Source organism: Hipposideros armiger, unplaced genomic scaffold, assembly GCF_001890085.2.
Source record: "Hipposideros armiger isolate ML-2016 unplaced genomic scaffold, ASM189008v1 scaffold_58, whole genome shotgun sequence".
NCBI classification, from domain to species: domain Eukaryota; kingdom Metazoa; phylum Chordata; class Mammalia; order Chiroptera; family Hipposideridae; genus Hipposideros; species Hipposideros armiger.
In genome coordinates this window covers 2,608,602-2,620,597 of record NW_017731408.1, presented here as the reverse complement: position 1 = coordinate 2,620,597, position 11,996 = coordinate 2,608,602, and the positions used below count along the sequence as shown (strand labels likewise).

Below are 11,996 nucleotides of genomic sequence, written 5' to 3'. Positions count from 1 at the left end.
GAAAAAACTGTATTAAAATTGTAATACTTTCAACATATACCGATAACAAGAGATGAATACAAGTCATATGTATACATTTTTCTGGCTTCCCCAGTGTGTGTGTGTGTGTGTGTGTGTGTGTGTGTTTGTCCTTTGTATTTACCTTGCTATGAGTGAGGTTGAGCACCTTTCATATATTTGAGGACAATTTGCACTTAGTCTTCAGTGTCATGTCCTACACTCCTTTTTCCTCTATGTATTGAGTTTTCGGTTTTTCTTCTCTATTTTTACAAGCTCTCTTCATTAGGTAGATTCATGAGCCAAAAATATTTTAACACTTTTTTCTTTGTCTTTTTATGGTTTTGACATTATTTCAAAGTACTAATAACTATTGAAATTATTTAATAAATAAACATATTGAATTCTACTCTATGCCAGCTGTTGATGATAAAAATGAGATATAGGGCTTCCCTTAAAAAGTAACCAGCCCAGAGGAGGAGCTTAAAACCTAGTCTAGTGTAAAATATAATATTAATAATATCTGACATTGTAATAGCCCTCTATGGTTTACAAATCACTTCCACATTTATCATCTTTTGGTACCTCACAGATCATTTTTAAGTTTGTATTAGTTTGGTTTTAGTTTGGCTGTAGTGAAGAAAACTGAAAATAACAATGTTTTAAATAAACAAAATTTCTCTGTCCCATGAGAGCCTTGATGAGTCGCCCAGGCTGGTATTGGCCTCCATCGTGCCAGAAACCAGGGTCTTTGCATCGCCTCAAGCTCACCGCTCAAGATAGTGCCAAAGGCACAAACTTACCATCTCTTAAGGACAATTCCAGGAAGCTGCTTCAAGGCCCTTCTACTTATACCTTATCTAGCCAGAACTTAGTCACATGGCCACATCAAATTGTGAGGGAGGCTAGAATTATCCCAGGTTGCTGCACGCCAGCTAAGAAATGAGAACTGTATGACAAAGGAAGGAGAATGGATATTGAGGTTCAACTATAAATCTTCCAGAAAAATAAATAGGAAAGGCATTATTATCCTAGTTATAAAGGATAAAATGAAAGGTACAGCTATCTTTCTGTTTGAGATGTTAGATGGAACACAGCTTGTCCCCCCCAGACACCTCACAAAAATAATAGTAAAGGGAGAAAAAGTGCAAACCCATAACAGTGAAGAGTATGGAGAAGGGGCATTAGCAGTGGATGAGTGGTTTTAGAAAATTTCTGCCAAAACATGTATGCCAGAAACTTTGATGGAGTTTGCAATAAAGGATGAAGTCCATCGGCCTAGCACAGACTGGGAGAGGTTCTGGGTGTGAGGTGGCAGGTAAGGCAGAAGGGAGGACTGAGAACTGGAACTGAGAAGGGAGCTTATTAAAGATCCACGTATAAAACAGTTGTTATCCCCCACCCTCCCAGAATGCATGACTGCAGGAAATTATCACCACTTAAAAAAAATAATAATTTTTTCTCATTTTTAAAGAAATGTTTTAAATGGTCTGAGAAGAACTTGGACAGCTGGTACGATTTTTGGTACTACAGAATACAGTCCTTCTTATTCTTGTTGTCGGAAGTCTCCAGAAAAGAGTCAGTTCCCTATTTACCCCACTAGGACAAATTCCAGCAGTCAACAAGCTTTTACCCAGAGATCCTAATTCCTACCTTCTCATTCTTAAATACCAATGGACAATTAAGGTTCAAAATAACAACAACCTGAACATGTCACCCTGAAGAAACAAAGAATTCAAAAACAGAAGATAACATTAAAAAGAAAAATTCTGATCAATATCTTCAGAGTAAAGTGACCATGTAATTTTTCATTCAACCTGGGGCCATTTTGAAAGTTATATGGAGAACTGTTAATATTTATACCAGGACAACAGGTATAAACCACGACTGTCCCTGTCAAAACAAGATATACGATCACTGCTATGGACTGAATGTTCTTGTCCCTTCAAAATTCATATGTTGAAATCTTCACCCCCAATGCGGTGGTCTTAGGAGGTGGAGCCTCTGGAAGGTGATTAGGTCATAAAGGTGGGGCTCTCACCAGACACTTAATCTGCTGGCACCTTAATGTTGGACTTCCCAGACTACAGAACTGTGAGAAATAAATGTTTGTTGTTTAAGCCTCCCAGTTTATGATATTTTTGTCATGGCAGCCCATACTGACTAAGACCATCATCCTATTCCAGAAAGATCTGGATAGATATTACATGTATAAATGAGAACAGAATGCTAAGAAAAGGGAACAATCAGAAACTAAGAAAGAATTCTCAGAAATTAAAAAAAATATATATGATGGCAAAATTAAAAGTTTAATAGAAAGGATAGAATATAAAGTTGAAAAAATCTTTCAGAATATAGAAGAAAAAGAGAATAAGATGGAATATATAAAGAAAAAATTCACAGAAAATCAATTCCAGAATCCTGGCATCTACTTTTTAGGAGTTCAAAACAGAGAACAATGAAAACACAAAGGTAAAATAATCAAAGAAACAGAAGAAAAGGCTAAGAATTTTCAAAACAAAAGAGCTATCAAATGCCCAGCAAGAATAAAGAAATAATTCTTCTGCTTAGACATACTCACTGTGAAATTTCAGAACACTGAGCATAAGGAGATTCTAAGACGTTCCAAAGAGAAAAAGTAAGTCACCTACAAGGAAAGAGAATCCAACTGGCGTGCGACTTCTAATCCAAAACCACAGATGCCAAAATGCAGTAGAATAAAGTCTTTAAAAGTTCTGAGAGCGAATTATTTTAAAACTGGAATTCCATATCAAACCAAGCAAACATTTAAATGTGAACACCTAATCAATTCAGCTTCACATATTTAAGAATGAAAGAAATTTACTACTATATTTCCTTTCTAAGGAAGTTACTCGAGTGTGTCAACTTCGACAAAACTAAGGCAAAATCCCAGAAAAGGAAATGTTTGTAACAAGAAATAATAGAATTTACCCAGGAAATTCCTGGATGCCATTTGTCAGCTGACCCAGCAAGCAATTAGTCCACATTAAAAGAGAATATCAATGAACTCTAAGAAAAATTATTTCAAGAAGAATGGAAGGGATTCCAAGAAATAACTAGAATGAGAAAAAGCTGAATATGATAAAGACGACGTATGTTTCTTTTATCTACAAGAAAAAAGATAGAAACACCATGAAAAACAAAAAAAAATTGTACAGATAAGTCATAGTTCAAATAGGAACTAAACTGAAATGTGGCACTATGCTGAGCAACTGGATGAGTGTGAGAAAGATGACTCTATTTGTTCTTAATGCTGAAACGTTTTGCTTTGCGTGGCCCTGGGGTCGTGACATTGGAACCATAGAGAAGGAATGTAATCATGGCACACTACTTAGCTCCATAACAATATTTACATAGCCATATTGTAAGCACTCTTTTCTGGTTTTCAATTTTTAGAATCAACCTATAAACAAAGCAGGAGACACTTAATTGTGGTTATAGAACAGACAGAATTTGGGAGGTAGAGGGGGGTAGAGAGGTAGAAGAAAGAGATTTTCTGTTTCTGTCTTCATCTCACTGGATGGGTAGTCAGAGGTATCATTGACTGTCGATGGAATGAGAATTAGAGGTTTGTCTATAGTTACAAGAGTAACAGAGAAACTAAAATAGCTAAAACTTTCCAAAGTTAGGAGGGAGTGGGGGACAGGAATTAAAACTTTATGTACCCTAGAAGGAAGTGGATAGATAATGTCTACTAAGGTTGTTGATTGAGACATAGCCGTGTAAACATACTATTTGGAGATGCAGAAAAGGAACCACAAGCAGAACTAAAAACAAACTGATTAAAGGCTCTCATCTATGGGAAGAGGAATGAGGGTGGGGAGAAGTGGGTCAGGGTACTGTTTCTTTTCATTACAAAACCTTTTGGACTATTTGATATTTTAATCATGAACATGAATCATTCTGATAAAATTTGAATTGAGGTCCTGGAAACCTGTTTCACTGCCATTTCATAAAAATACTAAAATTGATTACATACTAAATGCAGCCATCACCATAAAGTGAGAGAAAGCTGAGACACTCAGAGAGGTTAAGTGATTGAACTCACACTGGCCGGTGGCCAGTGAGTGGTAGATCTGAGATTTGAACACAGTTCTTCCAACACCAAGTTCAGCGCCTGACTCACAGAACCACGGTGAGGACTGAACAGAGCTGAACGGGAGCATGCTTTGTAGAGCACTATTTTCAACTATTCTATTTGCCTGTATTCACCAAGTTATCTGTGGGTACCTTGTCCCTTCAGATCCTGTTTTAGACTTTGATGGGCTCTAAATAAAAACATAAATAGCCCAGGTGACAGATAAATGTGTGCTTTACATGTCGGAATGTCCTCAGGTGCAGTCTCTAAGAAATAAATTGTAAATGCAATTTGCAAATGCAAATACAATTGTATTTCAAACTAATGTGAGGTATTTCCTATCAGAAGAGATGGCGAAGTCAAACTTTTGACTAGTGAGCAGTCCCCTTGCAGTAGGAGCACTCGGCTCTAGTGTATGGAGACATACCTGGGCTTGCACCGGGCTTTCTGAAGGCACAGCTTGTTCATCCTACCCCGGGCTAGTTACATGGAGCAGTGTAGTCACCATCCTCCCTCTTGCCTGCTGCCTGACTTCTCAGGTGTGCCCTCCTTTCCTTCTTTACCTTCAGACGTGTTTCTGGTACATATTTCTCTCCACTTGCCTGGCTTGGTGACGTCACCCCCAGCACCTTTCCAGAACCATTCGCCTTTTCAACAAACACTGACCTATATGCCCACTAACCTCGCCGCTACTGGGGCTATATGACTAAGATGCCATCTCGATTGTCCAGGGATTTAAGGTCTAAGTGAGGTACGACCAACGCTACAAAGAATTTCCTTTCCTACACACCTGCTCCAGGCGAGGATGGGACTGCCCCAGTTTCGGGCCTGGGCAGTTCCCTTGCACAGACTGAACCTCTCTCCTCCTGGAGAGGACACACAGTCAAATCAGAATTTGAATTCCTCATCCACCCATAGGTGGTTTTGCCTGTTAAAGGGGGGTCATTCCCATCTGGGACCCAGCCTCTTACCTGAATTCATTGCTTTCTGGTTAAGCAAGGATTGGAATATTGAAAACTTCTACTTCCAACGGGGAGCTTGACAGAAAGCCTTAAAGACTATAATCTGGAAACATAAATCAAATGTGTATAGCCATTTACATAGCTAGGAGGCCATTATGGAAGAAATATATGTTTCCTTCTGGGAGGTAACATGTACTCACCTGGTGGAGCCCTGAGAAATAAAATATAGACTGACAGCGCTGGGGTTTGGCTGCGGGAGGGTGGGAACTGCTGAAGAGGCCTTAGTTCCCTCCTCTTTCCTGAATGTTGAGAGGACTTGGTGTGGTTTTTGAATGTTGGGTTTGGTCTAGATCAGACCAGCCTGGAGGCAAATAAACTTTGCCAGGTGGTGGGCAGCTGGCCTGTACTTCTGGCCAGGTGACCCATCCACAGTCATCAGCTGATGGGCATGTTGGCCTCTGGGGAGGAAGGCGATGACCAGGCCTTCGTTGAGTGTTGATGTGACTCCTCAATGGGAAACCAACTGTTTTTCTTGAAAACCTCTCCTGAGGAGCCCTGCAAGCTGCCTTTAAAGCCAGTGGGAGATGAGAGATATTCTAGTAAAGTGGTCCTCAGTTCCCTGGGAGGTTGCTGAATTTGTAGGCTGTCAGGTCTCCATGTACACACTCATACACAAAGTATTCATGGATTCCAGCTGTCATAGACATACAAACTACCATTTCCACCCGTATATAGATGCTGTTGTGATTGCTAAAACACAAATAATTTTAAAGCATTATTCAATTGACAGTTACTTTTTATCATTATGTGGTTTCTCAAAGGATATTAAAAATAACAACCACAGGCCTTTCCTGTGCTTCCCCATTCCCTAATTAGGTTTCTATGTTACACTCATAGAGCTCTGTTTTTCTCTTCAGAGCACTTAACACAAATTTTAATTGTATTTCTATTTGTACGGTCATTTATTTTGTTTCTGTCTCTCTCACTAGACTATAAGCTTCATGAGGGCAAGGAGTATATCTTTTTTTCCTCACAAATTGTATTCCAGTTCCTAGTGGAGTGCTTAGCACATAGTAAGTGCTCAGTAAATATTTCTTAAGTAAATGAATGCGGTGATGGGGCTGGGAGAGGGTGTCCAAGAATGATTTTCTATGGTTAACAGTTTGGGAAGCAATGAACCGGTAATTTTATAAATATAATCAGGACCCCGAAGAGCCAAGAGACTTACCAAAGAGACATGCTGGTTCATTGCAAAAATGGAGGCACTCCCAGCCCAGTGGTACTTCCAGCTTCATTGTCAATTTCTAATAGCACTTATTTTTGAGCCTATTTATAAGTCACACGGTTCTGGGCATGATACAAAACAGACCAAGCAGAGGCTCAACCTCCTTGGTGATTATAGTCTCAAAGAAGGTCCCGTGGCTTTTGTACATAGCATCTTTTATATTGACACTTTCTCAAAATGATTTCCTGTAAACGATATCCTTAGCCCTCTGGGATGAATAATATCAATCACAAAAAATGGGTCATTAAGAAGAGGGAAATCCATTTTCTGCAGCCTCCCCCCACTCCATTTATCTCTGAGTGCCTTCCTGAACCTGAAATTAGACCATCCTATTTATGGAATGCCAACCAGTAAAGAGAACTATTCTAGGTGCTATGGAGACATACACAGGACTTAATAGGCACAGTACCACAGAGGCGAAAACAAGCAAGTCTACATTTATTTTCCTTTGTAGCGAGGGTTGTTTCTCTCCAAAGATCTGTCCTGGGCACTTGGCAGCTACAGAGTTGACCTGAAAATAAATTCAACTACGTTCACAGTTCTTAAAAATGACAGTGATAGTTCACTCACAGAGGTGAGGAGAAAATATTTTCAGAGAGAGCAGAGGTACATAAGAAAAAAATTGCATAAAATAGGTAGAAAAGGCTTTACATTGCATAAATCCAACACAAATTCTTGGCTATTACAGCTGCAGTTACTCCGGTTATGAAGAAAAATCTCAACATGCATCCTACATGGGACGCTGTCAGCAGCCTGTGAGGCATGTCACTCCCCGTCTACATTTAATGATTATCTGCTGCCATGCTTGACAAGGAAAGTGGGTGGGAATATTTAAAGACTCTAAGCTCTACTCCTGATGATATGGGACTCCCGTTTCTGGGGGTCACAGCTAAGAAATAGGGTGACCAGATTTCAAGGAAAAAAATAAATTTTTTTTTTGAGATAAAATTTCCTTTCACTTTGATAGTTAACAGTAATATCTGGTTCCCTAAAATACCTTCCCCCAGGTCATTTAAGCTGGTGTACTCAGAGAAGTTCCCAGGAAAGAGAGTGCTATTAATAACTGGCCTGGGTCCTGCAGCTTACTTGGGTTTGGGCTGTCAGATAATACATTTCGTGGACTCTTGACATCCCCGCCACCTAAGGTCTCTGGCGGGTGACATCACATCACCATCCATTTCTCTCTAAAGTTGCGTTCAATCTTATCTCCTGCCCTGCGGTCTTCTTCCTTTTTCCCCTTGGAACAGAGTAGGAGGGAACTGAGTGGGCGTTGTGCCTCTGTTTTGGTCTTCTTGGCTGTCTGGCAGTGAAACAAGTTTCTGGGGAGTCTACCACGTGTCAGAAGCTGTATCAGGCATATTATGGGCAATCGGCCATTTAATCCACTTGACCGCCCAGTGAGGGGCTTACCATTCTCTGTATCTTACAGACTTTAAGAATAAACAGGTTCAGAAACCTTAAGTTCTTTGTCCAAGGTCACACGGGTAATACATAGTGGAGACAAAATTTGAAGTCATGGTTTGGTATTACAAAGCCAAGGCCTACTTTCAGGCAGGAGCTGTGTCTACATCTACCCAGAAGTCCTAGACACCCTGGAAAGTAGCTTTGTCACAGACTTTAGGGGAGAATGGACCCTTACGGACCCCATCTTTTTTGTGTTTGAGGAGCTCCTGCTTCTCACCTGTAGAGGCGGGGGAGGGCAGTATTCTTCTTTCATCCCTGTGTAGGAGAAAACAGATCCATGACAGACACTGCAAGTTCACTCCTCAGACCTTTCTGTGGAACTGCATGCAATATGTCGTTTCATGTTTCCTAAATTATTTGCAACAGGCAGCTGTGCTAGGTCAGAACCCCAGAGGTGCTCTGGGATTCCAGACAGGGTGGGAGCTGCCACCCTGCTCTCTCTGGCTGGGAATAATGCAATTCACAAATGTGGAGCATCTGGGGAATTTAGGGGCTAAAAGGAGACGCTCCTGGCTGGAAGTGGCTAAGATTCCTGGACCTTTGTGGGGCTTTGGGGATGCTTTGCTTTTGCTGTGAACCTAATCATAAAGCAGCCATGGACTGACGGTGCCGGTGCTCCAGGCCCTGCACAGAGGGCCTTGTACAGGTAGTCTGTCCATCTATTCTATCAGTTCTGGTGGCATTTCATCCTCTCCACCACCCTTAAAGGTAGGTGTTAGCAACCACATACACGCTGGTATTACAGATGAGTAAATGGAGCCTCAGAGATCATCAGTCACAGCTTTAAAGCCAAGTCAGGATTCCAACCCAGGCTGTCTGACCCAAATGTTCATGTTTTTAACAACAACAGTATATTTCCTCTCATGAATTTATTCTGAAGTTAATGAATATATCAGACAGGCTTGTCTCCACCTCATATCCTACCCACCAAATGTTTGGGCAATTAAAATAGTTGAGTTCACTTATAAGCAGGATGGAAAAAACAGTGCTTGGGCTGTCCCAGTTACATGAATTAATTCTGTCTTGGGGTTCTGATGGCAGCATAAACCAAAAAGCCCAGAAGCCCATGATGAAGTTATATTGTTAAAGCCCTTGGCAGCTTAGCGATTATTTTATGTAAAATATATGCATGGCTTCTGAGAATTCCTCTCCACCAGCAGACAGGCGGAGAAAAATATTAGTGATGATAGGATTCTATGCTATCATGCCGGTGTGTGTACGTGACATTATTGATAGGAATGTTGCTTGTTTGGAATTTGGAAGGTAAACAGAGTTTCAAATTCCAACCGTCTATTGTGGACAGTAAAAACCGTTCACACAGCCATGCAAATTAAGGAACTCTGCAACCCCCAACGTCCAATCGGGCGCTGGCACACCGACATTCCAAACGCGCCTCTCACCGCAAAGAGAGCCTGGCTCAGGCGGAGGAATCTGTGCAGAGCCAGCATCAAAGGCTGCGTGAGGTTCGGTATTTGGGACATCTCATTGCAGCCGAAGTCCCAACGTGGGGTGAGGTCAGTGAGGGCAAATAACTAAATAGTTTTCTCCAAAACGCCATAGTTGGAATTCTCGCTCCTGTTCTGGGTTCCCTTGCACCCTCCCTACCCCCCGCCCCACTTCCCTGCTGCCACACATCTCCTAGCCTGACAGAGTCCCCTGGGCCCAGTGCCTGGCCTTGCCCCCCCTCCCCCTCACCCCCACCTGCTGCACACAGCATTGCTCAGCCCAGGCATAAAAGAACTTTCCTCCCGCAGAGAGGGACTGAGCTGGAGACACGCCCTGGCTATCTATAGAAAATCTCTCTGGGGGTTCTGCTGACAAGTCACTCCAGATCCATCCTTGGGCTTTATTATGTCACAGGAACCCGGAGTGGAATGCTGAGGATTAAATTCCAAGCCCTTCCCTGTCGGCTGGGCCCCGAGCTAGGGGAGACGGCAGCGCTGTCCCAGGCTCAGCGGCCATCTGGGCTCTCAGGTGCCCCCTACTGAATGTTTTTGTCCCCTTAGCCCGCGATGCCTGCAGCAGCTCAGTGCAGTAGTCCATGATTCTGAAGGCCTGGGGGCTTCAGGAAGCTGGGCCGTTTGCTCTCTTACAGAATTACAGCCCAGAGACATGGAGGGGAGGGTAAGATCACAGACCTGACCCTCAGCGCTCACCGTGTGAATTTAAGCAAGTCGCTACTCCCCCTAAGCCGTGGCTTCCTCACCCAAAGAATCCCTGGCACATAAAATTGTGAAGATCGCTACCAGAGAGGAAAGGCAGGCAGCTGAAGCTACAGAAGTGTGGTGAGCTCTCAGTAAGTGCTGTGGGGGCTTTGGAGACCCCGATGGCAGCCACAGGACTGTGTGCCTTGAATGATGATAGAAAAGATGCCAGAGCAAGAAAACACTTTAGTGTAGGCTAATGCTTTTAAAAGGAAATTGTCAGTTTGCTTAAACCTAGCAGCCCTCTGTGTTTCTCATTTGTAATATGGGAGTAATAATACCTACTAGATAGGCCTGTTGTGATGACTAAATGGGTTAATTCAAACTCTATTCAGTAAGTTGCCTGTTCTGCTTGTTGTTGTTGATGATGATGATGATGATGATGATGATGATTATATGAGTTACCTATTATTGATGTTGCTATTGTTGTTATAAGGTCCCAGAGCTTTCCAGGCACAATGCTTTGAAAAGACCATTGATTGCACATTTATGACATGCCAGTCATCTGCTGAGCATGTTAAATAATCTCTCATTTCAGAAACAGCCTTGTGCAGTAAGTGCTATCATTTCCATCTTTTAACCTAAGCATTTAGTGACTTGCCCTAGGTCAGAGAGCTGGTTAAGTAACTAGGCATGCAGGTTCCTTCCTGTCGCATCAGAGCTACCTTGGGCTGGATTCCTCTCTTGCTATTTGAACTTGTCACATCCTTGACCTCACTGGGTCTCATATGGAGATAAAGGGCAGATAATAACACCTGCTTTATCTCTTTCCCAGGATTGTCTTGAGGAAAGTGCTGTGCAAACTGACAGTCCACCCAGAAATGGGAGGAATTTAATCTTCACGCAGGAAGGGAAGTCAAAAGAGGGAATATAGAATTTGAGCCGTCACAGGGAGCCTCCTGGCATCATCCTGTTCCTTCTCAGAGAGGAAGGGACTATGAATGGGGACATAGGACACATTTGATTGAAGAGCCCAGAGAGACTCCTGTAGTCTTGGGGAGGCCAGTTGTACTATGAAAAGTTGAAGGTTCAGAGCCTGGCAGATTTCATTGAGTCTTTCAATGTGTGTGTGTGTGTGTGTGTGTGTGTGTGTGTGTGTGTGTGTTTTCAGTAATGCTGCATCACTGGACTTTCACCTTAGCAGAATAAGTGAAACATGTAAGCAAATAATAAATTATGCTGGGCAATGGAGCATAGAAGCAGTAACTATGAAATACTACCCAGGGGAGAGAAAGTTTATTGAGACGCTGATAGAACACCCCAGTCTCATTGCCAACAGCATGATTTTTCACCTGGAGTAAGCTGGCAGGGTTGTGACTTCTTGAAGGACAACTTTGTCTTTTCCCTTTTTATTAAACACCAGGTGTTTTTTTTTTTTCTTTAATCAACTCAACTCTTTCCTTCTGAAGGGATCTTGCAAAGCAGATCCCTCCCATTGTTATAAAAGGGACATGGGTTGCACAGAATGAAGGAATTCATTCTCTTTCTCTGAAGGCCTTTAGATGGGATGTGTACCTTGTCCTGGGTGGAAGGGACTGCTTTTACAGTCATGTCTCCTGTGGGCCCTGGGCTGAGAGGTGATACTGCAGAGCAGGTGAGAACACTGGTCTCCAAAGTGGGGTGGCACACCCAGAGGGTGCTGTCCCAAACAGTCCACTGGAAGTGAAGGAAGTATTAAAACTTTATATATATATATATATATATATATATATATATATGTATTTTTTTAAAAGATTTTTATTGGGGAATTGGGGGATGAGAACAGCACTAGGGAATTGGGGGAAGGGGAACAGACAAGTTGCTGTCCTTTTGTTCTTCAGTCTAGTTGTGCAGGACGTTGCTTCACTGGCCCAAGTTGACACCAGCATTGCGCTCTTCCTAGGAGAGGCAGATCAGTTGCCGGCTTGTGGATGGCCGCTCATGGCGGCTTAAGGGCCGCTCACACTGGCTGCTGCCTACACATGGTAGCCCATGGCAACCCACTG

At 42.3% G+C, this 11,996-nt stretch overlaps 1 protein-coding gene across 6 annotated transcripts in view; it reads left to right on the top strand.

The window, feature by feature from the left end:
• The window catches only part of LOC109381996 (uncharacterized), a 213,148-nt gene that overhangs the window by 78,590 nt on the left and 122,562 nt on the right, over positions 1-11,996 (top strand). The window contains exon 1 of one of the 6 annotated variants that reach the window (XR_002123858.1): positions 9,216-9,321. The exons of 4 other annotated variants lie outside the window; for them this stretch is intronic. The gene's annotated coding sequence lies outside the window, so the exon portion shown is untranslated. Of the gene's footprint in view, positions 1-9,215; positions 9,322-9,822; positions 10,104-11,996 lie in introns of those variants that run through there. One more of the 6 variants, XR_002123857.1, reaches the window with a different exon arrangement.